A 27827-nucleotide genomic window follows, 5' to 3' on the forward strand; every position below is an offset into this window, starting at 1 on the left:
ACATTGACTGCGTGAAGTAACTGATAGTCTTGGGTAGGCTATTCTTCATCCCACGTTATGGTGGATACTTAAGCCCACGTTATGGTGGATACTCAAGCCCACGTTATGGTGGATACTCAAGCCCACGTTATGGTGGATACTCAAGCCCACGTTATGGTGGATACTCAAGCCCACGTTATGGTGGATACTCAAGCCCACGTTATGGTGGATACTCAAGCACACATTATGGTGGTGCATTAGTGCTATGGACGCACACTAACAAGTGTATGACTTGGATATGAATGTCTCATCATACCATGTAACAATACAAGTCTGCGTTATGGTGAGGCAGTAGTGCTATAACTGAAGGTGAACTTCTTTCAAGTGTTTGACTTGTACTAGTACATCTGTTTAAAAACATCGATTTGATGTATTTATTGTATGTTTGGTAAATGTGAATGCTTAAGTGAATAGTGTTTGCACGTGTGGATTGCTTGCACATGCATTTAGGTTAGTGAGTGGTTGTTTGGAGCATTTGAGATCGAATACATTAAGTGGTTTTGTTCATAATAAACTGTATTTATTTTGTTTACAATTTCGTGTTTTCATTCAAAGGCGGACAAGCACATGACACACTGAAACCACTCCATGTGCTGGATTGACTACAAAGAAGCATAGGACTCTGTCCCTCATGAATGTATTCTGAAGTCTCTTCATTGTATTGACCTCCCGGAGCAACTACTTGATTTATCCAAGTCTTTAATGAGTTACTGGTCGACTCAACTTGAGATGTACTCGCAAGGGCATGTGCAGACTTCGGAATCTATTCCAATCAGAAGGGGAATTTTCCAGGGCGACTCCTTTAGTCCTTCTAGTGTAGTGGCTTAGGGTGAAAATATACTGAAAGCCATTAAAAACGCAATTGGTATTTGTTGTCCTGAAACTTACAAAAGTTCTATTGAAGATTTTTTCCTGTGATACAGAGGATGTGTGGATAAAAGATTGTTATTCTGGCCCATTTCGAGCATTCCTCTCACATGAACTTTGATACTTAAAACTGAACCTTTGACATTTCTCGTAAACACAACCACATTCATGAAACACGTTGTGCACATGCATTACCTGCACCCAGGCCCTGTAAAAGCACAAGGAATTGTGGAACTCAATCACTTTGAGAAAATGCCACACTTGACACAAGACGAAAGGAATCAGGTTACCGGTATGGTCAGCCAAGGTGCTTCAGATGTGATGATTGCCAGGCACTTTAATGTGCATCCATCCACTGTAAGTCGACTCAGACAACGTTTTCGGGCTACCTGAAGTGTTGCTGATCGTCTGCGACCTGGTGCACCACCTGTGATAACAGCTCGACAAAACCGCAATATCCGAGTTGCACACTTGCGAAATCGGTTCCAAACAGCTGATGATTAGGCAAGGAGGACAATTGGGACAAGTCAACGTCATTTCAGCGCCCAAAAGGTGCAAGGACGCCTTGCTGCCTTCAACATCCGGTGTCGTCACCCGTACCGTGGTCCAACCTTATTGCATCGCCACAGACTTGCCAGACAGCAATGGGCAGCAAATGGGGTCAATCGTTGCAACAGGACATGGCCAGATGTCATTTTTTCAGATGAATCCAGGTTTAACTTATCCTTTGCAAATGGACGTCAACAGATTTATCGACGTAAAGGAGAAAGACTTGCGCCAAACTGTGTCCTTGAACATGATCGTTTTGGAGGGGGTGGTGTCATGATCAGACCACAGACCATCAGAGGCTGCAAACCATCCAACAGCTGTTCCTGAGAAATGTGTGTCTTTCAATGCCCCAAAGACTGCGAGCATGTCTTGCAGCACATGCTGGACACACACGATATTGACTGCAAGTGACCCCTCCTTTGTGTGATGTCGTTGTTGCGTCATTGATGTTGTTGTTGACTGGCCATTTTCAAATGAAATTATTCACAGATGTTCACTTAAAACATATCTGCCAGTTAGGTTTATATATGTTGAAATTAGTGTGAGTAAAGAAAGTATGAATGTCAAATTGCATTTTTAATGGCTTTCAGTATAGATACTTAGGATTTCCAATTCTAACACTATTGTGACTTTCCCTCGCTGGATTATAGCAGAAAACCTTGCACAATGCTTGGGAACATCATGATAAAACATATGTTTTGGTTGTGCCCGGTTTTATTGGCCCATTTTCTGAAAAATCCAGGCGTCCAAGATGGCCAACAGAAATCAAGGATTTCCAATTCTAACACTAATGTGACTTTTCCCCGCTGAATTAAAGCAGAAAACTTTGCACAGTGCTAGGGAACATCATGATACAGCATATTTTTGGGGTGAGCCCGAATGTTTGGGCCTATTTTCCCAAAATCCAAGAAGGACGCCAAAAATCAAAGAGTAGTAGCAAAAGATATAATTCATTATCCAATTAATGAATAGGTTACTGTTTTGATCAGTCACGTGACATTATTTTGTCAAACATCGATCTCTGTGATTCTGAAGTCTCCTTTAACAGTTTCAATTGAAGTTACAGAGCGATGTGCATAGAAGCTGAGAAGATTTACAAATACACTTCTTTGAGCATAGAGGTTGAGACTTGCAGCCACATTTAAAAATGTTGTTAATAATGGTACCAGCGGGAAACCTATTTCAATAGACACTATTACAAGCTCTTCCAAACCTACACTTCCAGGCAGTTACTGTATATTTCTGATCATCAAGTCGAGGACAAGATCACCAAAGCTAAAGAAGAATCTTGGATCAAGCACTGCATTGGCCTTCTTGCTGAAGAACTTTTGGAAAAGGATGAGTTGCCTGGTGCATTTCATGCTTCTCGTCAATCCCAGGAACAGGTTGCAGCAGGAATAAGTTCTCTCCTTCCTCTTCGTTAAGGACAAAGCTGCAAGTCTATCATCAAGACAGTCACATAACATTGCAATCCAGGACAACTCCCAGTCATGGCTGTAGACCAACCACGTTTTGCACCAGCAAAATATGTTCAATGGAAATGGCCTAACGTGTTTGGTCAAGACGTGTACACTATCATGCTTGGAGGTCTTCACACTGAAATAGCCTTATGGAAAATGGTTGGAGACTTGTTGGAAGATTCTGGGTGGAGGTGTGAGGTCCCATCGCGAAAGAAACATGTCTCTGTACATTCAGGTAATGGGACAACTTGTCCCTTGGTTCTTTTCTCTTGATCACACCAACTATGCACGCAGACTGTCAGTTCACATCAGAGATATGAAAGCCTTTCCTGTTGACAGAAGAGAATCCATTCAAAGGATGGCTGTCGAAGATGAGTGGTGCTTCACTTTTTCCACACATTCACTGGTTCTGACACAACATCACATGTCAGTGGAAAAGGCAAGAAGGCAACTGCTTTGAAGACTTGGATATCTTATGAGGATGTGACTGAGAGAATTCCTTTTCCTGCACAGCATCCATTCCAACCTGTGGACAAAGACTCAGAATTAATTTCATAAAGTTGAGCGATTCACATGCATCATGTCTGACTACATCAGTGAACACAGTCAACGAACTGCGACAAGAGATGTTCTGCCAAGGCCACAAGATCAAGTTGATGCTGAACCTTCCTCCCACTCAGGATGCTCTGCTACAGCACACAAACAGAAGCTTGTACCAGGTCAGCATATGGCTTACTTGTTTACTTCCCAAACAGAAAGCACCAGAGCCAGATTTGTTTGGTTGGACAAGGGACAACACCGCATGGCTACCGGTGTGGATGACACTGCCAGAAGCTTCACAAAGTTGTTGAAAATTTATCAAATGTGGCTGCAAGTCTCAACCTCAATGTTCAAAGACGTGTATTTGTAAATCTTCTCAACTTCTAAGCACTTTCATCTTTAATCTGTAAAACATAATATAGTGTATTTATGTAATGCTGTATTCCATGCATCAGCATGCTCTAAGCTCACAGGAATAAAACTAAATACAAAGTGTGGATGTCACACAGTTCAGTGTTCAGGCACAGAAAGCTTGTTTAAATAGAAAAGTTTTTAGTGTTCGACGGCTATACTGTTCCAGTTCATCAGTCTTGAGTTCCAGCCGATTCTTCAACTCACTGATCTCGTTTTTCAGTGGTGTCACAATCTCTTGAATAACGTCGCTTACCTCTTCCTTGGCAACACTAATGAGCGACTCCCTGAACTTTCCCTGTAGTCCCCTCAGTCCTGCATCTCCTACCGCAGGCCTCTGTCTTCCCCATAAGTATATATTGGCATCGGTACGGAGCAGGTCTCATCTTTGGTATACCCATATGAGTACTTAGTATAATTGTTTTGCAAACAACGCAGTCGCTGCTAGACCCAGTGCGATAAAAATCAATTCCCGGTCCATTTGCCCCGGGGATGGTGTGTAGTACTGAGCGAGTGTGGGCTTATGGAGTGGTTCTAACTGTTTACCTGTTAGTAGGTAGTATTCTCTCGCTGCGTCGTCGACATCTTGGAATGTTTTAACGGCATGGTTCTCACGCCTGAGTTGTTCGTTAATGTAATCGATCCTCTGTACACGTTTCTTCGCGTACTCAGATTGCGCTGCTTGTAATCGTTCCACGGCTATGTCGTGCCGTTTCCGTTCAGCCTGTATCTCAGCCGTGTGTGACTCCCGTAGTTTCGAGAAGAGGAAATTACTCCCGGAAAATGCCAGGGCGTTTACTAAGGCCCCACCAACCATCATGGCGATCGTAGCCATCCTATATATAGTTACATTTACTTCAAATTATTTTCCGGTAGGATCCCTTGTTTTACTAGATGGTCCTTGGTGGCCATCGCCATACCCAGGTTCATTATGAGCATGCCCATATCCTGCAGGTTGAAATCTAGCTTGATAGTCGGTTGTTTAAGCACCATTTTGGTCAACCTAGCATACCCTACAGCTAGACTGGCGACCACGGTGGCGTGGTATGCGTCGTTGACAAACGTTTTCCCCTCAGACATTATGTATATTATATAAAAAAATAATAATTTATAACATGATAAGTGGGTTGACCTCTAATTGTGGGGGGTTCCTCCCGTGGCTCCCTGGGTGGTTGTTTATTATATAATCATGAGATAGCCACGACAGCAGTTGTGCCTGCAATCAACAGGAGTGGAGCCCAGCTCCACGTGTTACTTTTATGTTGGTTAGACCACCTTTTTTAACCGGCAGCTACTCTCTTAGGGTTCTTCTGCCTGGTGACTGTAGGGGGTTGGGACGTGGGGGTTTGGGGTTCCCCCAACGTGGGGGTCTCCTCCGGAGGTGTCACCTCCTGTGTCATTTCTTGGGCAGCATCCATCTTGTATACTATTACAGTGGAAACCTGATAAGTAAAATTTCAAGGGACTCGCCAAAATTGTTTACTTATCAGGTATTTTACTTTATCCAAACTTATAAAAACTTGCAAATGACAACCATATGCATGTATATGTATGCATATGTAACAATGATCAACTTATCAGGGCTGGCCTCCAGTTGTCAGTGTATTGTCAACTGCATGACGCCAGCGAGCTGTAAGTAGGATGTTTGTTTGACTAGAGACTGACACGACTGCCCCTCATGTCGGATTATGTGGTGATCGCTAATTTAGTTATCCAGTCTCTTTTGTTAAGTAATTTACTTCCAGGGACCGTGTGAAGACGTTTAGTTAAGCGGTATTGTTTACTTATCCGAGTTTAGTTAACCAGACTCTAATAGTGATAATTAATGAAGAAATTTGCCGGGACCAAAGAAAAGTGTTTACTATCAGGTATGTTTAGTTAAGCGGTCTTTACTTAGGCGGTTTCCACTGTATCATTATTTTTCTCCCCTCCTTAAATTGGCAATGCTTTGCTGTGATAATCGCCGCCGTCACCGGGGCTAAAAACATACCGTATTTGTGGTACAGCACGCAGCTGATAGAGCTCAAGGCGTGTTCAATAAAAAGGGTCTTTCTCAAGGTCCTCCCACAGGTAAAGTCGGCGTTCCTGGGGAATGGGGAGGAAGTACGACGCAATACCAGTGTATATCTGGGTCATAGCCGATCCTATAGTCCTTGTCATCTCGGCCCCGAGTCTAGCCTCGTATCTAGCGTACAGCTTATCGATTTCTTCGGTTGACATTTTGTGAATTTTATCGGGAGTGTATTCCCCAAAGTAATGTTTGGCTTTGCTGCCAACAGCCAACGCCACCAGTCTCTCTCGCTTGTCGTCACTCACCTGTGGCGGCTGTGGCACAAACAGTTGTTCTAGCAATTCATCACACTCCATCTTATAATGTAATAAGCAAGCTTTAGTTTTAATAATATAATACCCGATGCAGGTGAAACACAGCGAAATGAAGGTTAAGTTGCACATGACGAGAACTTCAAAAACAACCATCGTATAGAACTGTAACAATTAATTGCTAAGCGCTAAGCATTGCTAAGCATTGCTAAGCTTTGCTAAGCATTTGCTAAGCTTTGCTAAGCATTTGCTAAGCTAAAACACCCTATAGGCCACGGGTTGGTCGGTCTTGAGCACGAGCTTAGCATGTTTAGTTTCAGCAAGCTGTTTCTTCACACGTTCCCTATCATGTTTGCTCATCTCATCGTTCTCTCTCAAACACTCCTCGAACGAATCCCTGTCCTTGCAGTGAAATAAGGCCACCCATCGCGTCTGCTCCCTGAGGTCTTTCAACACCGAGTTGAACTTCTGCGTTAGTACCCAGACGATGTGCTTTGCGTGCCGGACGGAGAAGGCCAGGTACGATAGCATGTCTCTCTTTTTTGTTATCTCGCGATTAACGCTGCAGTCGTCCAGTATGAACAGCGTCGACTCCCCTTTAAATTTGTTGTGGTAAGCTTTCAACCAGTCCTGCAAATGTGTTCCCGGGTCGACTTTGTGTACGTCTGGGTCCGTCATCACCCAAGGTCTTTCTGTGTACGTTCTATTCATGTGCAGGGTAGGGCACATGATAACGATATTGTCGAACACATCCCGGTAGTACCCCTCCAACATATCCAGCATGAAAACGGTCTTCCCACAGCCCGTCTGCCCGCACACTATGGCGCAGTGTGGGTCCCGGGGCAAATCAATAGATGGCTTGCACGAATCTCCCATTCTCTATATTAAGTTGCGCGTCCATAATAACGTACAGATATAATTTCAACTTGCCCGCGGGTTGAGCCTTCTTGGTAATCTGGATGGTTATCCCCTTGCTGCCATTGTCGATGCGACGCCCACTACCATGAAGTTTATCGTCATCCGTGGATCGCATGTCCAACCATAGCACGTACTTGGTGGTCAGGTATTCACCGATCTGCACGGAGGATAGGTCCAGGTCCTTGATGACGTGTTGGTGCCGGGTCAGTAGTTTCATTATCTCGTCCCACTGCTGGTGTGCCCTCATACCAGTGCTGAACAGCTGGTTGGGCATGCCCTCGATGGTCACTTCCATCTTTTCAATCTCGGGGTTGAAAAACTTCTTGCTGTCCCTTCGGAACGGCTCGTAATCCTCCACGGGGACGATCAGGATACCTTTCATCGATCGCGCCGGCACGTTTAGGTTGATATTCCACAACGTGTCGTTCTTATCCCGCACGACCGATCTATGCCACAGGACCCTATCATACAGGATGGTCACCTTCCCCGAATACTGTTTTCGAACCTGCCCTGGCCAGCTCCTGGCTAGTGACCATGTCGAACTCCAGAGAGATGTTGTCGATGGTGTAACTGGCCTCATCACCGTTCGGCGTACGCACGACTTTGCTGTAGTCGTTAAACGTGAGCTCGTATTCAAGCCTATCGCCCAGCGCGCCCTGGTAAAACGGCGCGTGTTCTGTGAGCAACTCAAAGTCGAGCGGCATGCAGAACCTGTTCCCGTACGCTTGGGCGATGGCCTTTTCACCGTCGGTGATCTTGTTTAACTGGTCTTGCGTGAAGCCGTATCCCATGCGCAACCGGGTCGATTTGCTGATGACCTGGTACACGTCATTGACGCGTTCTCCCTTGCTTTTCCAGAGGTCCCCGTAGCAGTTAAACACGTCGCTGTCGTCGATGCTCAGCACCTCTTTACCGCTGATCTTGATGGTGGTTTTCTTGATGATGGCTCGGCCTACATTCCGCACTAGCTCGCGTTTGTCGTTGTCGGAGGTCAACGTGAGGTTGAACGTCAGTCGAACCGTGCCTGGCACGATAAGGTCATTCTCCCCCAGGTTTGGGAATCTAACCAGCAGCGTTTGGTTCTGGTCTATCTTGCTGGGATTGTTGGTGATGGTCACCGACTGGCGCACGGCTCTGACGCCTAGAGGCTCTCTTGATCTTCAGAAAGGATCTAGTTTCCTGCCATACATTGTTATAAAGATAAGATATAAAAGTTTAATATTCAATAATGGCTGAAGGCGGTCATGAGTACATCCCTATGGATGATATGTGGGATGATAGTACCCAGGCGTTCGGGGAGGATGACGCCACATTCACGAACAACCCCTTAAGTGCTGAACTTGTACAGCCGGCCGTCGACCATTATTATGCCGCAGTTGAAAAGAGAGACAACATCAAGCCGTTGGTACGAAACTATGCCAAGTTTACCATCGATAAGAAGGGCACGCTGCGATTGAAGGCTCACCCGGGGGTCGATATCATGAAAAAAGACGGGAAAGGCCCATATGCTTTGTCAACACTCACCAGTCGCCCTGGTGGGAGTCAAATGCTCCGTGATGAACTAGGCTTCATAGATTACGGTGGCGCACGGCCTAAGCTTCCCCGGAAGGTCGTCCAAGATCTGCAAGCAGCCAGGCCCGAACTCAGTAATACCGGGGACATACCCCAATGTGCTAAAGAAACATCAGACAGTCTCGAAAAAATATTGGGCACGTACCATGCCAACCCCTTGCCGGGCCTCGAATTTACCCTGAGGGAACTGCGAGGCCTAGACGAAGCCTTGAAACATGTACGCGGAGAACTCGTGAACAACATGGGGAAACTGAACGAAGTCGACAAGCACATCGCTCGCGAGAAAATAAAACTCGCTGCATCGGATGGTGATATGAAACATCGTATCGAGGAGAGAATAAAAAACTTGGAAGACGAGAGACGGAGTCGGTTGGAATCTGCTTCCTCGAACCGGGAAGCCCTCCGATCACAGATCAGTCGTGTCCGGGAAACCATTGATCGAGTCCTAAATGAGGACACCACGTTGGCCAACAGGATCCGAATCCTCTTCTGGGAGCAAGGGATCACCATCGCCAGCATTCTGACTGCATTGGGCTTCATCATATCAACCCTGGTGGTGTCATTGATGCCTGCCAGCGGCAGTGGTACACCAATACACACACCCCCAAGTGGTGGCGTCAAAGACTGGATAAAAAAAACACCTGAAATCCCTCGGGGAGGCCCTGGCTAAACTGGCTGGTAAGGCCGCCGAAGCCCTACCCGGCATCCTGGGTAGCATTGTCTCGTGGCTGCTGAGCGCTCTGGCTAAAACTGCCACGTGGCTCGGCCAAAACCTGTGGGCAGCCATCGTCGCTGTGGCGGGTCTGGTGTACGTAGAATTTTTAGCCAAATGAGTCCCAAACCGGCCGCGACCCCGCCAACCACCAGGGCTGTTTTACAATCGATGTGATGCTGATTGGATTGTGGCTGTGGGGACGTGGGTTGAACCCTAGGCTCTGGGGGTGGCGCCAATATACCCGTTTCACTGGTCGTGGGTGGCGGGACTTTGGGGGTGTTAACATCGGGGTTGACGCTCAACTTTTGGCCCGCCGTGGCTATGACTATTTCGTTGTTGTAGCCCACCACTTTTTTTACTCTCAGTTGCATATCACTCGGAGCCATGTACAGTCCCACATCGAACACGTAGTCGACTTTCGACCGGGCGTATTCCAACACGTCTTGGTAGCGTTTGATGGCACTCGGTAGATCAACTGGAGCATTGATAGCATCCTCAACGTTAACAACGAACTGTTTCTGAGCGTCGTAAGCAGTCCCCTTACCGAGGATGTTGGAACGCGATTGCGTCTGCGCACCCAACAGCGTAACGTTCGAATCGAGTCGTTCAAGCGTTCGGTGCCGGCAAGAGTGAACCCTCTCGATGTGTCCAGCATGAACTTTTTCCAGTCATCCGTTGCCCCCTGCTCGAACCTCCAGACTCGGTAATCCTTGATATTGTCGAAAGCTATGTAACGGTCATCCCACTCGTTTGTTGTGATATGATACGACTTGTAACCCCAATATTTCACCAGCTGTTTGCTGGCTTCCGCGATATGCATATTGTGAGCGATGGGGATACCCAACCCATGGTTAGGGCCCGGCAAACGCCAATCCGTCTTCGGGTCTAGTTCGAATTCGTTGCAAACGTGTTCGTAGGCCCGTCTATCGTACTGGTTGTTTACTGCGTCCCATGCTTTGTCCTGTGGGAGCGGGGCGCTGATCTTTCTGAGGATATGTCTGATCTGGTAGTACACGTGGAACGTGAACACAGACTGACTCAGCGGTCCCCGCCGAGTGTCGGTCAATGTCACACCGCACCCCGTTGTAGCGCACCACACAGCGAAGTTGAGTTGATTCTGCCAGAACTGCATCGGGTTGTTGAACCAAGCGTGGACTACCTTAGCGTTAGTCACCAAAAACCTATACCTAGCAAATACATCTATAAACTGGGCGTTGAAATACAACCCAGCAGCGACCACGATCTTGTGTGGGAAATCTATGTCCAGTTTAGGGTAAAACACTCCCGGCTTTTACATTTTTAAAGTATTATATAATGGATATATATACACTGACATGTACGTAACACTTCCAGGAATAACGAGCGGCGAGGCCGTTAAGCTGATGCACGCGATCGATAACACGTCGGGTCAACTCGAAGTCGCACTCTACAATATCACCTACCTACCGCGATGGACTAACATCAATGTCAACAACAACAAGCTGTTCGTCAGTGGCGCCCACAACCAGATAACTGACGGCTACTACAGCGTGTGCTCGCTAAGTGATGAGGTCTTCAAACCCTTGGGGGCCGAACTCAAGATGAACTACTCAAACGGCACAGTGGTGTTAATCAACAACGGAATAAACCCCTTGAGGCTCGGTTGACTATTGGCGAGGACACTCGGGATGTCGCCGGACGAGATAAAACCAACAACTACCGTCATAGGCACGAAGTTACCCGACCTAGTACCGTACCGAGAGCTGTGCGTTCATCTCGGTCAGCTGAGCACAACGGACAACATTCAAGGCGGTCACCCTTCCACGATACCGTACCGGTGAAAATGGAGAAATACAACAACAGTAGAACCGAGTCGTTTTCACCGCGCCAGTATAAGAGGTTAACCCGGGGCAACATCCTGGAGCTGATAATATTGGTGTTAGATATAAATCATAATCCTGTGAATATAGGATACCTCAGCATAACGCTGCACATAAAATGACTAGCGCACAAGGCCACGTGATGAGGTCGAAAAAATCGTCAATGCAGGGATCTCCGAACTTGGGGACACACGCGGATTCGACGACCCCGGAGTAGATGGTAAACTGTACGCCTTGCAACTGAAAAACAACATTTACAAACGCGTTGAAGTCCCCTCCATCGGTAGAACCCTAGGTGACATAGTAGATTCTCAGGAGCGGCCCTCAACACTCGGTTCGACCTAGTCCGTATTGGTGATGATAGATGGGCGGTATCCCAATTGTTCGGAGGCAAACTGTTCGACTTAGAAGATGTTGGTAGCACGACCGTCGCCCGAAACAAACCATATACGCTCGTCTTCACCGACGATGACAAGTGGGTGTTGTTGTCCGCTAAAGTCGACTGGTTTCTCAACATTAGGCTTGGCTCCCCCTACGTGTTCACGGAGAACAAAGACAACTACCTGAACAACGGAACCCTGCTCGTAGCTTACGTCCCGGCGCAGAGACGTAGCATAGTCATCAGCCCAGTCACCGTGATGATGGAAGTTACGATATCACTAACCAAGATCTTCCTACCTGACAACATACACTTCATGGGGGTAAAGTGCACCCCTGAGAAATTATCAGAAAAACAATTGGAAACTATCTCGTAATAGTATTATAGCAATGGCCAATCGGCATCGGCCAAACGCCACACTTAACGATCTAGGGGACACGGAGGGATTCGATCAGCCTGGCGAGGAAGACACCTCGTACGTCCTACACTTGAAAGACAACGTGTATAGGCGGGCAGCAATGGCCGATCATCTACCCAAAATCACACTCGGGGATCTAGGAGACACGGAGGGATTCGATCTGCCTGGTGAGGAAGACACCTCGTACGTCCTGCACTTTGACGGCCACGTGTATAGGCAGTTTGCTTTGGCAAGCTTAAAGGAACCCGAATGGTTGCTCAATATGACCCTCACCGCACCTTATATCTCATTAAACGAACATAGTCGTATCTCTGAAATTAGGAATAACGGTACCTTGCCCGGGGGTTTCATTCCGGGGCCTAATACAAATATTATACAAAGACCGGTTTTACCCAATATGTTACAGGCATACGAGGGGGGTGAGTTAAGGTTTAACCGATACTGGACCCTGGAGGTTACGGCTATGGTACCAGGCTCCACACTCATCATAGAAGTCTATCTCCTGAGACATTCTGTTAGTAAAGAGCAACAGCTTTTACCCGTGGTGACAGTACACTGGAGTCCCCGGACCAATAACCAACGTTACCGTATCATCATACAACCGGACCCCTCAACGGGTTCTATAGCCCCCTCAATAAGACCCTCCTATGGGGCTCGTGTGGAAGCAGAGTTACCTATTAACCTCTCATCTATTTCCCTGCATGAGGATCTATACCTTATAAGCTTCAAGTACGTTGATCGACTATTAACTGAAGCCCAATTAAAAAATATCTCATAAGATATATTATATGCACACAGGATGGGGCTATACCCAGTCGCAGAGGAAGTCCTGAAGCCCCTTGAAACCGTAGATGACTAGAACAAGACCGCGACACACGGGCAGCATTGTATAAGAAATACCATAGAGCTTTCAATGTCGTGGATGGTGTTGATACCGCCCTTATGGCCACCAGTATGGGGTTAGGGGCAGTAGGTGTTGGGTTGTTGGCCACCATCATAGCCGCACCCGCAGTGCTAGGCATCGAAATAACAGCTGGGGTGTCTGGGTTGGCTGGATTGGTGTTTAAGTTTGTGTCACGCAGACTGCACCGGAAGGCATTGAAACACGACGAGATCAGGATTCTGGCTGAAGCAAAGCTGAACACGGTAAGTGAGCGTATTTCTACAGCACTCACTGACAGTAATATCTCAGAGGAGGAATCTCGCTCAATCCTCTCTGAACTCGACAAATACCGTAAGATGAAACAAGAAATCCGGCTCAAGTCTCGTAAGTCTGCTATCGGCGAAGACGAGGAAAAAAAGTACATAGAACAAGGGGTGCGAAACATTAAACTGTTTCACAAGACATAGAGCTATCACGTGATCAGGAAGTGGCACGTGGGGTCGGGAAGTTAACCGGGGATTCAAAAGTAGTAGACATGATGGGGGCGAGATCTAAGGGCCTGACAAAGCTTTATTAATGAAATAAAGCTTTACAGCAGCGTTGCAAACTCCCGCCTGCCCGACCGTCCGGGACGGTCGTTTTGCGACCGGACGGTCAGTTTTAAAAAGTTGCACGCCCGATGGTCTGGCTTTTGAATCAGCGTAATTTTGTAATGTATATAATGACTGAATACGTGTTATTGTGTTATTTCGATGTTATTTTCACATATTGGACCTAATAAATTACGAACATTATTATTTACGAATTCATCAAAAACTAACCACGAAATCTTGATCATGTTTCCGCGGCGTGTATGTATTTACGCATCCATTTTTATCACACTAAGCTACCAAATGTACATGTAATGGATTGCGCAATTGGCTGCTATTTAAAGCATTGGGCAATCAGATATGGGCTTTCCCGACCCCACCCGCATGTAACAATGTTTCAAGGAAATCATTAAATAATTGAATAAACTTATGAATAAAATCAACTATAGCACTCATAAAAGTTGTCAAACGTACATATAAAACTACTATTTCCATCTTTTTGTGCGATCATGCAATACGAGTCAAGTCACTGACAAGTGACATCTCGGCTTCGCCGCCTCAATCTTCACGCTTGGACACGATGTTTAATGCGAAAATATATGCATGAAGCATTTTTGTCACAGGTCATAACCTAGCACGATACGTCCAATAAGTTCCATAATTTAAGTATACATAGCGTTTTCGTGCTTAATATGTTCCGAATAGCATTATTTTACCCAAAACTTTCGTCTAAATATAAAGGTTTTCGTTTACGAGGACATGATCCATTGCCGTAATATGAGTGGCTGCCTCATGTCACGTGTCTGATTTTGACCAATCACGACTCTTATAGCAGACTGTGGCGAAAAAGCGTCATTAGAAACCAATCTTTATCCAATAAAACCGCTTCTTACAACTGTGAAAATACTCTCAGCAAGGGTATAGAGATATTGTTGATGTTCAGAGCTTTCGAACGATACACGCCATCAAACGATTCGCCTCGCATGTTATTCATACGAAGCTTCGAAAACGGAGGTATTTGCCGTTGTTGTGTCATGTTACCGATCGGAAAGCCACTGATATCGGGAAATAGGCGACCATACATATTTCTTAAATAATATGTATGGTCGCCTATAAAGATTTCTTAAATAATATGTATGGTCGCCTATTTCCCGATATCAGTGGCTTTTAATAATTTTCTGATTACGTAAAAATGAAAATATAAAAGAAAAAGGCACGGGGATGTTATGACATGTCACAAATGGAAAAAAATCGCCATAGTTTTTGCTTCTTTTGTGATATTTCTGGACATTATAAATGCTTGAATTTTCATTAAAAACGCAATTTATTTAAGTTGTAGCTGTATTATTTGAAAAATATTAGAAAAATACATTTCATATTTATCAACAGTGGGATTAGATCTTTTAATTTTGCTGTATATCTAGAATCCAAGTTGCAACATTAAATGTCATTACCAATTTAGACATATGATGGCATTGGGATTTAAAAAATGTCAAAATGAGCTTTAGGTCAATGGCCTATCGCCAGACTTCCACTCAGGACATTTGTCCTACTGATTTTGATAGGCTTCAAAATCACTGTTAATCCTGAAAATTCTGGACTGGTAACTTTCCAGCCGGTCTGGTAACTTTTGACAGTTACCAGACCGGTTGTCTGGCCGAAATTTTGGGGAGTTTACAACACTGTTTACAGCGACCTTTCTTGAAAGTGATCTCGTACCCCCATTACTCCTACTACTCCAAGTCTAGTAAAATCTCCGAATTCAGCAAAGACGAGAAAAAAAAGTTAGTGGAACAAGGGAGGCAACAGGCCCGAGAAGCCTTCCTCACGAAACAAATTGTTATCGGAGAAGATTCACGATAAACTGTTTTGCAGACATCACAGCTGAGGCTTAATGAACACCCTTGATGATGTTAACGGTGTGAAAATTATTACCATATTGTTTGCTGATCACTCACCTGTAAAAGGTTAAAATAGAAAGGTTAAAAAAAAGTAGCAAAACATCCCCGGTAGCCACAATTCCCCTAGGGTGAAATAAAAAGATGGAGGTTACGCCACTTCTCCCTAATGGACTTATAGTCTGGTAGGATAGGTACAGAATTGTCCGGTGGAAGTTTTGTGATGAAAGCAAGACATTGTGTTTTTTGTATTAATCAGACATGCTAGTTAAATAAAAAGTTTGGTTCCAAGTTGAAATATGGTGCAAATAGTACTTTTGAGCACTGTACAAAGTGGTTGTGGAAAAGGTTGCTAAAAGGTCAGAAGGTCATAATGGGAGAGTTGAATATTTAAAGTTTGAAGTTATTAAATTTATCTAAGTGTGTTTCTCTATTTCATGAAATATTTTATTAAAAGAAAACCCCATATATTTGTTTAAATTAAAAATATATATATAATGAACACTCCCTGTCTCAAAATGGCAGCTAGCAGACGAATTTAAGCAGATGTAGGTTTTTTATGCATTATGTAAGTATATGATTGCTTCATTTCATCAACTCAATGTAAATCAAGTTATTCAAGAAAAGTTATGTATGAAACAAAAAAGAGATGTTTATTTTTGTTTGGTGAGACTGTCAGTAAGGGAGCAGTCCTTATTTCAAAATGTAGTATGTCAATATCAGATTATGATTTATCAATTTAGGAGATAAACCTAGTGTGTTTGAAAATCAGAGACATGCTTTACTGAATTGATGGCGACTAAATATTTCAATTGAAACCTCACGCTACACGTTCGGTTCCAATTGAAATATAGTCGCCATCAATTCAGTAAAGCATGTCTCTGATTTTCAAACACACTAGGGTTATCTCCATTCTACCATGAACCATTTAAAATCGAACTTCATCGCTCTGCGGAAGACACTGCGTAATCCGGCATGGGACGAGAGGCGAAATGAACTCGTCTGTGAAGGGAGCGGTAGGTGCCGTTCGTATTTTGTTAACATTACAGCATAAGAATATTCTGTCCAAAGAAATCAAACTACTGTTTATTCAATGCAATTATGAAATACCCGAGATCTTGGGGGTTTTTTCATCCCAACTCCACACGACTAAAACCAGCCTATTGTTTTTTGTGTCGTGAAACTGTACCCCCCTGGCCACACTATAATGGAATCGTCTGACCTACTTATTTTCTTCGAAGTAGACAGTTACGCAACAGTTTGAAATGGCGGACGAGCCAGTGTTTACATTTTGCGAAAGGTTGAAATTTGAAGTGACAGTGGGCAATACTTGACTGACTGTCGAGTCTGAACCCTGCAGAATCGAAGGATAGATACTTTCCTGATCAACCTACGACCTGTAACTCATCAAAGACTGTTGATTTTATGACCAGCCGATCATGATTTCACGTACTGCCTCCACCTGGCATGCGACAAAAGGGTGACAGTGCTGCTGCTTAGTGTACATGCGACTAACTTGTGATTCCTTGGAACTTTGTTTTCATCGTTTGGGACTGGACTGTGTCCAAGCGTTTTTCAAAGTAGATGAACCTAACAGTGACAACCTTGCGGGGAAGCTGGCAGAGAGCAGAATTATTTTGTGAACGATGCAACGGGATATGATGGAGTATGACTATGAGTGGCATAAATGTGGTGTTTCGCCAGACCGTTAGATCTATATTTCAAATTTCCCATTCTAAACGGAATTAAATATACCGTTTACAAGGTAGGTAAATGTTTACTAATGTTTTGCTCCATATTTTGTATAGATAGGGATGTATTTTTACAAGGCTTTCTGATTTATATGTTAGATATTGTTTTGTTTATGTTTGGGGCTGTGTATTGTAATTGAGTTTGAATATTTTTATAATAGAAGGTAATATGATAGTGAGGTTCCCTCATATTTGTGTGTGTGTGTGGGGGGAATCATATAATTGTATTTTTCGAGTTTAAATAAAGGTTTTATCAGCATTTCCATCACGTCTGTTGTGTTGATATTAGTCATGTTGGTGGTCAAGCTGAAGTAGTCAGCAGTGTTCTATACGTGCGCAGTGAAGCGCAATGAAATCAAACGCATTTTTAATCCAAAAATTTCCAATTGCCTATGTGGAATATTCGAAAGTCAGCGTCAAAATCCATGGAGTTGTTGTTATGATCCGCCATCATTGTGGTCAAACGGAAGTAGTTCTCACAATAAGATTTGTCAATGCGCGGTGAAGCGGCCTTACAATCAGATGAGTGTCAATCCACAATTCTGAACAACCAATCAGAATCTAGTATTTTCTTGATTCATGGTAGAATTCTTATTATTACGCTTGAAGTTTTTCTTCTAAAAGCAGAGTTCTTTGAAAATTGATAAGTATATAATGAAATGATGGGGAGAAAACACTTTTTGCTGCACAGTCTCTCAATTAAATCCCTTGAAATAATTTTCAAGTCATCAGATCGAATAACTTTCTAAAATGGTTATAATCTTCGAAAAAAAAGATATTCAAATAAATGTGGGGAGAAATTTTTTTATCAGCAGGATAGGAGAAGACACGGTGTCCATATTTAGCTTGTTTGACTTTGGGGATAACAAGAAGGTGTTGATTCCCTAATCTGAGAGATCTAGATGGTGCATAAGCCTGAAGAAGATCTGAGAGTTAGACTGGAGCTGTGTTAGTCATGCACTGGTATGCGATACATAATAGTTTGAAGGAGATTCTTTGTTTCACTGGCAGCCAATGAAGGTCCTTTAGAGTTGGTGTGATGTGCTTTTCTGGTGATCTGGGAGGTAATGCGAGCAGCTAAATTCTGTATGCATTGGAGTTGGTCAGTGACACAAGATGGAGATCCGGCCAAAAGCCTGTTACAGTAGTCCATACGAGATGTGACTAGGCTGAGTCAGAGAGTTTTTGAGGCATCTTTGGTAAGAACGGTCTGGCCTTGCTGATATTGTGGAGATGGGAGTAGCAAGTTTTAGTAACATACTTGACGTGTTCTGTCATACTTAGATCTTGATCGATGACAACACCCAGATCCTTGACAGTGGAAGAAAGAGGAATGGTTGCTCCACAGACACACACACTAGTAATGTCACACTGCTTGCGTTTTCCAGCCTGTCCCAGAAGGACTCTGTTTTCTCTTAATTTAATTTCAAGGCATTTGATGACATCCATGAATATCTTCTGGCAACAGTCTGATGTCTGACAGAGAGATGCTCTATAGCTGACTGTGTTTGGTTGAAATAACTTCCACAGCTGCGTGTCATCTGTGTAAAAGTGGTCAAGATTAAGGTTTGCTACAACAGAGCCAAGTGGAACAGTGTAGAGGGTGAAGAGGATCGGACCAAGCACGGATCCTTGAGGGACTCCGCACTCAAGCCTAGATGCGGTTGACACAGACTCACCAACAACAACGGTTTGAGTCTTTTTAGGAGTCTCTGGTGATCAATCGTGTCAAAGGCACTGCTTAGGCCAAGTAATGTGAGCAGGGCCATTTGTATAATACCACATCGTAGGTCATCGAGCAATACCACATCGTAGGTCATTCGGGATCTTCAGCAGAGCCGTCTCTGTGCTGTGGTGTGCTCTGCAGGCTGATAGGAACACCTCATGGAGGTTATACCAGGAAAGGTCGCCCATGAGACGACTGGAGACTGCACGTTCAATGAGTTTGGATATAAATGCTAAGTTTTGAAACAGGCCTGTAGTTTTTTCGATCCTCCTAATCAAGGCTTGATTTCTTCAGATGTGGCCTAGCTAGAGCTGACTTGAGTACACTTGGGACATATCCAGATGAAGTAGAAGAGTTAATAATCATAACTAGTGTTGGTAAATGTCAGTGAAACTATCAATATGAGTAAGAGGCGTGCCATCAAACATTTTTGGAGGAATATCAGCTTCATCCACAGCCGCAGAAGACGAAATCTTGTCATGAATGTTCTTGGATCTTTTTGTAGAAATAATCCAAAAATGTCTGTGCTATTACTTCATTGTTTGAACAGCAACTTTGGACTTGACTCGTTGGATTCAATCTTAGAATTGAGATGTTGATTTGTCTGATGACCGTTGTTGAGTGATTTTTGGCTGAAATATACATTTGGCGATGAATCTCCAAGAAAAAGTTGTTTTCCATCTGTGTTCTGCTTTCCTCTTGTCTTTTTTCGCTTGTCGAACTTCAGGTGTGAAGTCCCAACCAGATGTTTTAGTGACTGGTATGACTCTGCCCTTAACGGGTGCATGTTTGTCTATATAGCAGCTCAGATAGAACTCTATTGTACAGCAGAACGAGACACTCAGCATCAGATGGTGCAGAGCTCCAGATAAGATTTAGCTCATGTGGGTACTGTACCCACTGTATTTTTTTGGAGTGGGTATTATGAATGTTGAGTGGGTATTTCATTTTCCGTTACCCACTGCTTTCAAATATGTGCGTATTTCAGTCATTTTACTCACCTAAGTATTATGTCATTGAGTAAGCAGGTATGTTCTGCCTTATGTCATACCTAATCAAAACCAACTTAAACATAATGGAAATGATTTCATAAAAAAATCACTCATCCTATACTGACAGTACAACACTAGTTCTATACTAACAGTACAACTTGATAGCAATCGATGTCTTTTTCATTACGCAAGCGATTTTTATAAATATATTCCGAACGCATTCGTTTTAAACTTTTTGCGTATCTAACATTTTAAAAGCATAATTGGTACGCAACAATTATTTTTCAATGCGTAATTGGAAATTTTATATGCGTATTTTACCCGGATACGCAGCTTATCTGGGCCTCTGGATGGTGGCTCAAGTATAAGGTCTGAGTTTAGCAAATTGTCTTTAAAAGTATCCATATCCAGGAAGCGCATGTTCCTACAGCGAGTAATCTTCACATTTGGACTGGGTATTGAGAGGTCCAAGCTCACAAAGATATGGAAATGGTCAGAGAGCTGTAGATCCTATACAGGTACACAACTGACACACGCGTCTGAAGCATGGGTAACTATCCAGTCCAGAGTGTGTCCACCTCTGTGGCTTGCCTCGGACACAAGTTGTACACAGTTGTGGACTTCAAGGAGATTAATTATTCGTTTAGTGTCATGGTTATCCTTGTTGTCAAAATGGAAATTGAAGTTGCCTGTAATGATAATAGCTACTTTGTCAACTTATCCAGTCTGTGCCGAGACTGTGTCGAGCAGTAATTGCTGCCAATGGTGGCCATACAAAGAACTGACTTTGACGCCATCTTGTCGACTCAAGCAAACAGAAACATAACAGTAAAGGCTTTGTCTATAGACGTTTGAATTTTCACCTTTTTACCTTTGGGATTACATGAAAAAATAGCTCTTTAACTAATGCAAGAAATTCTTCTAAAAAATGGTTTGTGCGCTTCTTTTTTTTGAAGAGTATATTTCTGGGTCGCAGTTTCATGTAAAGACCTCTTCTATAGTTGATAAACAGGGTAAAAAGTATATTCCTTTGTCATATTGTACTAGTTCTATGCACAATATGCCTTGTGAAGAAATGGGTTTTTTATTCATCATTATAACTTTTAGACCTAAAACTGACTTTTTAATGTAAATTTAAGACTAAAATCAAACTAAAAAGATCTGGTGACCTACAGCATATGAGAAATATATTCCGTAACCAAATATGCATGGTATTTGATATTAAAACCATTGTTTTGTTCCGTGTTTTTGCAACTTTTTCAGTTCCCGGTTAAATTTTGGCGGCCATCTTGGATTTTGAGCTAAAAATAGCTTTCACATCAATATTCAGATTGTAACCAAACATTTTTTTAAACTCCTTTAACATATAAACACAAAAGAATATATGATTTGCTTTCATCAAAAAACTTTCACGGAATCCCATAAGCTCCTTGACTATTTGGACTATTTGTCAGCTACCTTTCTCTCACCATGAGGGTTCCCCCAAGTCAGCGGAGCACAGCTGATGCGATCCTGATTCCTTGCTACCACCAACGAAACACACGAAAATTGCAAGGAACCCACTGAGGCAACGGTGGGATACGAACACACACAATGCATAGCCGCGCAAACTACACATCATAAGTCAGCACCTCAACCGATTACGCTACCGGGTACTTCTCAGATACATGTTAGTTTAACGGGTCTTTCCTAACAGACAGACTCCATACTCACTCAAAAAACCGATATCTCCTAAACTATCCGGCCGATTTTCGTGACATTTTGCATGCACCACAGCAGTAGTATAGGGAATGATAGTAAGGGATCAGGGCCGTACGAAGGACTCAATTTTTTAAATTGAGCCCTTGGGAAGGGCCTTGTCCCGTAGTATCATTCCCTATACTACTGGTACAGATATGTACCCCGGGTACACAGAAATGTACCCTAAACATAGTCAAAATACCAAAACGTAACCGGTACCCTAAACGGAGGAAGAGCCCATATTCCTGAAGCCATAACCCAAACCGTATTTAGTTCTACTGATTGCAAGTGGTATTGCACATCGCGAAATATTCGCTATTGAGTGTGCTCGTTTCTTATATCACGAAATTAAATGCATCTAATACAACAGTATGACCATTCCGATCAAGAAAACGGCACAATTCGGAATGGACTCGTATTAGGGTACGTTTCTGTGTTCTGATTTTGACATGGGTACATTTTTGTATGTACACACGTGACAACGACTCCTTCAGCCGTACTGACCTTCTGGTGGTAGATTACTCATGTGGGAACTAAAATTTAGCTTTCACGTTTTAGGAAAAGGAGCAATGGAAGTCGTAATTGGAAATACATGTTCAGTTAGAAGTGAATCCTAATCCTTCTGCCTGAGGCTTTGTTGTATTCAGTTTTTATGAGTGAGCCCTTCATAGCAGCGCCGACGAAAAAAGAACTGGTCCGAGCGCTCTTATAAATGTACTTGCTATTTGCCTCTCGACACCATCCTGATCTATCCACACTTTCACATATTACAAATTCTACCTGAACAGGCAAAAGTAAATGCAGGCAGAGGTTTAGTGCAGGTGCTTGTGTAATTCCACGGGAAGTACATTTTAATTTTTGGAACCAATACTAATTGTAAACATTGTAACCATACATGACAAAACAGTATATTAACAGGCTATAGATAGCCAACAACTGAAGGTAGATCACCAAACTAGGGACCATGGGGACTTACAGTACATTTGCTGCCTGCATGGACCTTCAAAAAAAGAAACGCAAATTTTAAATAACATTTAAAAATAATGATCGAAAGTGTTTATGTCATATTAAGGTCTGTTTTGAAGGTTGAATATTGTTGTTGGTGTGGTTTAGAAGAACATGCGTTAGCAAATGCAACCACAAACTATTTTGAATGGTTTTATCGATCACGATTGTCATGATGAGGTTGACTGTTATGGACTGACTGACTGAGTTTGTGTTTACACCGCTTTTAGCAATATTCCAGCAACACCACGGCGGGGGACACCAGAAATGGGCTTCACACATTGTACCCATGTGGGGATTCGAACCCGGGTCTTCGGCGTGACGGTGGGGTAGCCACTAGGCTACCTCACCGCCCCGACTGTTACGGAACACAAACAAAAGCCGAAACTATTGCTTTTCACGTGCAAAGCATGAGTACAACCTATGACTGTAAAAGACCCAAATCTGGCAAATTCATCCAAGACACTTGTAAATACTGGATGAGAAAACGGTGCCGTCCAAGGCTATCTAACGGCCGCTTGATATATCGACCAGATTCTCTGTCCTCACGTGCATCGCCTTGTCGACCGCCAAAGAGAGCTGTACCAACAGGACAACGCCAGACCTCACACATCACGTGCTACAGTGGACTACCTGGACAATAACAACATCAATGTCCTCTCCTCGCCCTCCAGATCCCCGGATCTGAAACCAACTGGCTATTTGTGGGATCAGATCGATAAACGTGAACGTCAACGTCGTAATCCGCCAATGACCCTTTAACAATTGTTCAACATGCTGCAGGAGGAATGGAGAATGATTTCACAACGAAACACACAACAACTGATTCGATCTGTGTCAAGGAGGTGTCGTGCAGCTCTAGCAGTAAGAGGTGGTCATACAAATTAGACATTTCTTGTGAAATGTGCACCAGATACCAATGTATTGCTCTACATAATTTCAATGCTGTACCGTTTAATTTCGTTGATTTATAATTGAATAAGGCCAAATGTTTCAATGGTATTTTGCTTTTGCGTTTCTTTTTTTGAAGAGTGTATTTTCTTCAACATCTTATTGATTTGTCCTGGGGACATACCAAAGAGATCCAGTTAGTTTAACTGAAATACATCTAGTAGTTTTTGAGTAAAGTTGCTAACACATACATACACACACAAACAGGGTTGAATGCATACGCTCTGCAACAAACCTTCGGTTTGGCAGAGGCAATTACGATCATAGTAATTATTATGCATATGTATCATTGAGATTCATGATATATAATGATAGTTGTAAAACACACATCACAAGATACATTTTGAAAAGCTACATGTTGTGATAGGTTTATATAGATATGTTTTCTCACATTGGTGCTGCAGCTCGATTATGGGTACCGATGTTCAGTTACCCCAGAATGACACTTATAAGTTATAATCATCAGAAAAATACTGATTACAATTATCATTGATTCCAAAAGGTAACATGCACTTTCCACGGAAAACATATTTGCATATACACTGAGGGGCAAAAGAAACGATACCAAACTTTAATGGGGGACAAATTGGATTTGAACTCAGACTTTTTAGGTGGTTTGGAACAGAAAACCTTCGCACGAACGCAACTGAAACGGACCTGCGCCAAAATACATGCATTTGGAAATGGAAAGTCATGAAAAATGCATTTGACTGGCAATTTTTCATGCACGTGCAAAATGACGTGCATGGGTCGTATTGAGTATAAAAGCACATGGAAATGTTCGCCAGTATCAGATTGCAACGTTAACATCATCGACCATGCCAAGATTAACAGCAGAGCAAAGAGAACGGGCACTTGGTATGATCCAGCTTGGTGCGACCCACGACCATGTTGCCCGAATCTTCAACTGTATTCGTTTGACGATCACCAGGCTTATGGCACGTTACAGGCAAACGTCACGACCGCCGCTGAAGACCGCTACCTACGTGTGTTACACTTACGTAACAGGTTCCTCGCGGTGACGTCATCGGCAGAGACAGCGCTCGGCCATCGTGTCAGCAGACGAACGGTGTCTAGGAGGCTACGTTTGCACGACCTTCGCGCCTACCGACCCTTCCGTGGCATAGCACTGAGCCGTCAACATCGACGTGAACGTCTGAGATGGGCACGCCAAGTTGCAGGCTGGCAGAACAGGCAATGGGCTCGAGTACTCTTTACAGATGAGAGCAGGTTCCACCTTAACAGACCAGACGGCAGGATACGGGTACATCGACGCAGAGGTGAATGTACTGCACGTTGCTGCGTACAAGAAGTGGAGCCCTACGGCGGTGACAGCGTCATGGTTTGGGGAGGCATAATTGGAGACAGAAAGACAGACTTGGTGATCGTAGACGGTAACTTGAATGGTCAAAGGTACATCGACCAGGTTCTCCGACCAGTCGTCTTGCCATTCCTGCAGCAGAACCCCCGAACTGTCTTCCAACACGACAATGCTCCATGCCATACAGCACAGCGCGTTAGGGGTTTCCTTAACGCTAACAACGTTCACGTCTTACCATGGCCAGCACGTTCCCCTGACCTCTCCCCCATTGAGCACCTTTGGGACCATCTTGGGAGGCAAATTCGCGCCAGACCACATCCGCCTGCCAACAGGAGAGCTCTTGCCAGAGCACTGCAAGACGAGTGGAACAGGATCCAACGTCCGGTGATCAGACGTCTGACGTCATCTGCCCGACGTCGAGTTCGAGCCTGTATCGATGCTGGAGGAGCACACACTCGATACTGACTCTAACTTGTGGTAAAATGTGCTCAAATGACTGTTTCAGTGGGACTGTGTAAACTTGTACGTGATCGAATACTGGACAATCGACCCCACCCTCTTTAATTGTTGAATATCTGTACCTTCTTTGGTTATGACTGTATGAATTTACGATATGTTGTAGTTGTTTGATTGTTCTGAAAATATAAATTGTCACCTTATGCTTATGACGTCTTGTTTTTTCTCACGTTGTGAAATTTACTTGGTGTCGTTTCTTTTGCCCCTCAGTGTAAGCACTAGTTCGTTTTCGTCAAAATGTAAACTGTAACAATACATTGCACCATGGGGGCGGCCATGTTGTAGGACCCTGTAAAATACTCCCTGAATTCTCATTGGTCACGTTTGCCTGTTGCCATAATGTAACAAAACTAATTACCAAAAGGCCTTATATTTAATTTATGAACGGGTAATTTTGGTTTTCATCATAACATGCATTAATGAGATCAGACAAAATTCCATCCTTCACTAAGTATGTAGAGGCATTTCTTTCACAATTTTAGCCTAAGCACATGGCCTACGTCATCTACACACAATCATAAACACACATTTGGAAAACAGAATGACATGTTTAAACGTAAAATTATTTATTTTGTAAATAGAAATGTTTGAAATCAATTTCTGACAAAAGTAAACATTTAACTGCGACAGCTACACGTTTACTGAATCCGTCGGAAGTGGAGAGGTTTCGGACAGGGCCTCCTTTCACAAAGCACTAAGGTGATCGTAAGTCACAAAGGTAACCTTAGTGCAATGTTAAAGAATGGTAGTTAAGGTTAACCTTAGTAAAGGTTGCTTCGTGAAAGGAGCCCCAGGACAACTATTTCTAAAGCGACGTTTCGGTGTTGGTTCTAACACCGTTATCAACGTCACTCTCACAGCAATAAAGAAGTTGTTCATCCATATATTGTTATCCTTCTTTACTGCCCCAACTTTTACAAAATGCCTCTCGGGGCGGTGGGGAAGTCTAGTGGTTAAAGCGTTCACTCGTCACGCTTAAAACCCGGGTTCGATTCCCCACAAGGGTACAATGTGTGAAGCCCATTTCTTGTGTCCCCCGCCGTGATGTTGCTGGACTATTGCTAAAAGCGGCGTAAAACCATACTCACTCACTCATTCACTCACTCACTCACCAATGTTTTTTACGGACTTCTAATATAATCTTACTCAAAATATCCTTCAATAAACGCCTTGCTCGTTAATAAGGTTGGCAAACCTGATCTTATCGAAGAAAAATAATTTGACTCATCAGCGAAATTATTGATAGAAAAGTCAGACATGTACGCAATTGTGAAATCCGATGTTGTGATTATCGGACAAACAATTTAGAGTAGGTGATAACTAAAACATCAACTTTTTACATAACAATTTATTAATTTTCTTCTCTGTTAAAAGTGTTATTGTTTGATAATTGTGCTCTGTTGTAGTTAAAATTCAGTCAGATAATTTTCAATCTCGGTTACATATAAGACAACAGTGCGTTTCTTTGTTTCCCAGAAGCTTGGCTATGTACACAAATATGTGCCCAAATAATTGGTTAGACATAATTCGCCCCAATAGGTCTTCACGTAGACAAGATTCACTTCTGTATATTCTGAGCACGTGCAGGGGTTTATCATGTTTAACACAGGAACACTGAATTATTATATGAAGCACTTCATCCCCAGTATCAGATGTCATGTGGCTAAAAACCTATGTGTATATATTTTGGCCGCTTTTGTTTGTAACATTCTTCTATCTATAAGCTACCGGTGTTACTTGCAAAATGGATATATTAGGTTGTGAGTGGGTGAGTAGATCGTTTATATCGATATACCATATTATACCTAAATGTACCTAATAACGAAGATCATACGTAGTAGTATTCTGATGGCGCCATGCGCGAAATGATTTCACTTTGGACAGTCAAAAGAGGCTCTGCTATCAGGGCGTCCATAGATGGAATGATATGAGGTGTTCATGAAACGTATTATTCCCTTATCAGATTCCGTTTTACATGAGAGCACGAACACGTAGACAAAAGGATTTAACTGCTTGTGGTAAAGCTGACTGTTGCAAATGCGAATGTTGAAAAATACTTCGCTTTTTACGTGTCCAGATTGTGCATCGTTTCAAGGGATATAACTCTGTCATGCTTAACGCTATTACAGTGAGGATTCATCAGGATACCTAGCTGGCCCCGATTTCTCGAAACAAACTTAAGTTTTTGCCCAAGTTTCAAACTGAGTTTGGCAATTTTAAACAGCTGAATTTTAACTCAACGGCATTTTTAAAATAAAAAAGTCCAAACAACGTAAGTAATCTATCCGCCAAACTCGAATTATCTACTAAGTTTGAGTTTAATATCGAGTTCAGTTCATTCTGGGAAATGCATTTTCCTGCGTTTTCTCAAATTTGAGTAAAAACTCTAAATTAAGTCAAAACTC

General features: G+C 43.2%; 1 long non-coding RNA gene across 2 annotated transcripts; it reads left to right on the forward strand.

Annotated features, from left to right (window-relative positions):
- LOC124254152 lies at positions 1-27827 on the forward strand. Of its 2 annotated transcripts, XR_006892403.1 has the most exons (4): positions 1-11; positions 4890-4902; positions 13421-13426; positions 27575-27827. It is a non-coding gene; the product is annotated as an uncharacterized LOC124254152 (long non-coding RNA). The 2 variants fall into 2 exon arrangements; XR_006892404.1 differs by lacking the exons at positions 1-11; positions 4890-4902; positions 13421-13426 and adding exons at positions 3849-3861; positions 7733-7735.

The sequence above is a fragment of the Haliotis rubra genome, unplaced genomic scaffold (assembly GCF_003918875.1).
Source record: "Haliotis rubra isolate DU_JTF1 unplaced genomic scaffold, ASM391887v1 Scf566, whole genome shotgun sequence".
NCBI classification, from domain to species: Eukaryota; Metazoa; Mollusca; class Gastropoda; order Lepetellida; family Haliotidae; genus Haliotis; species Haliotis rubra.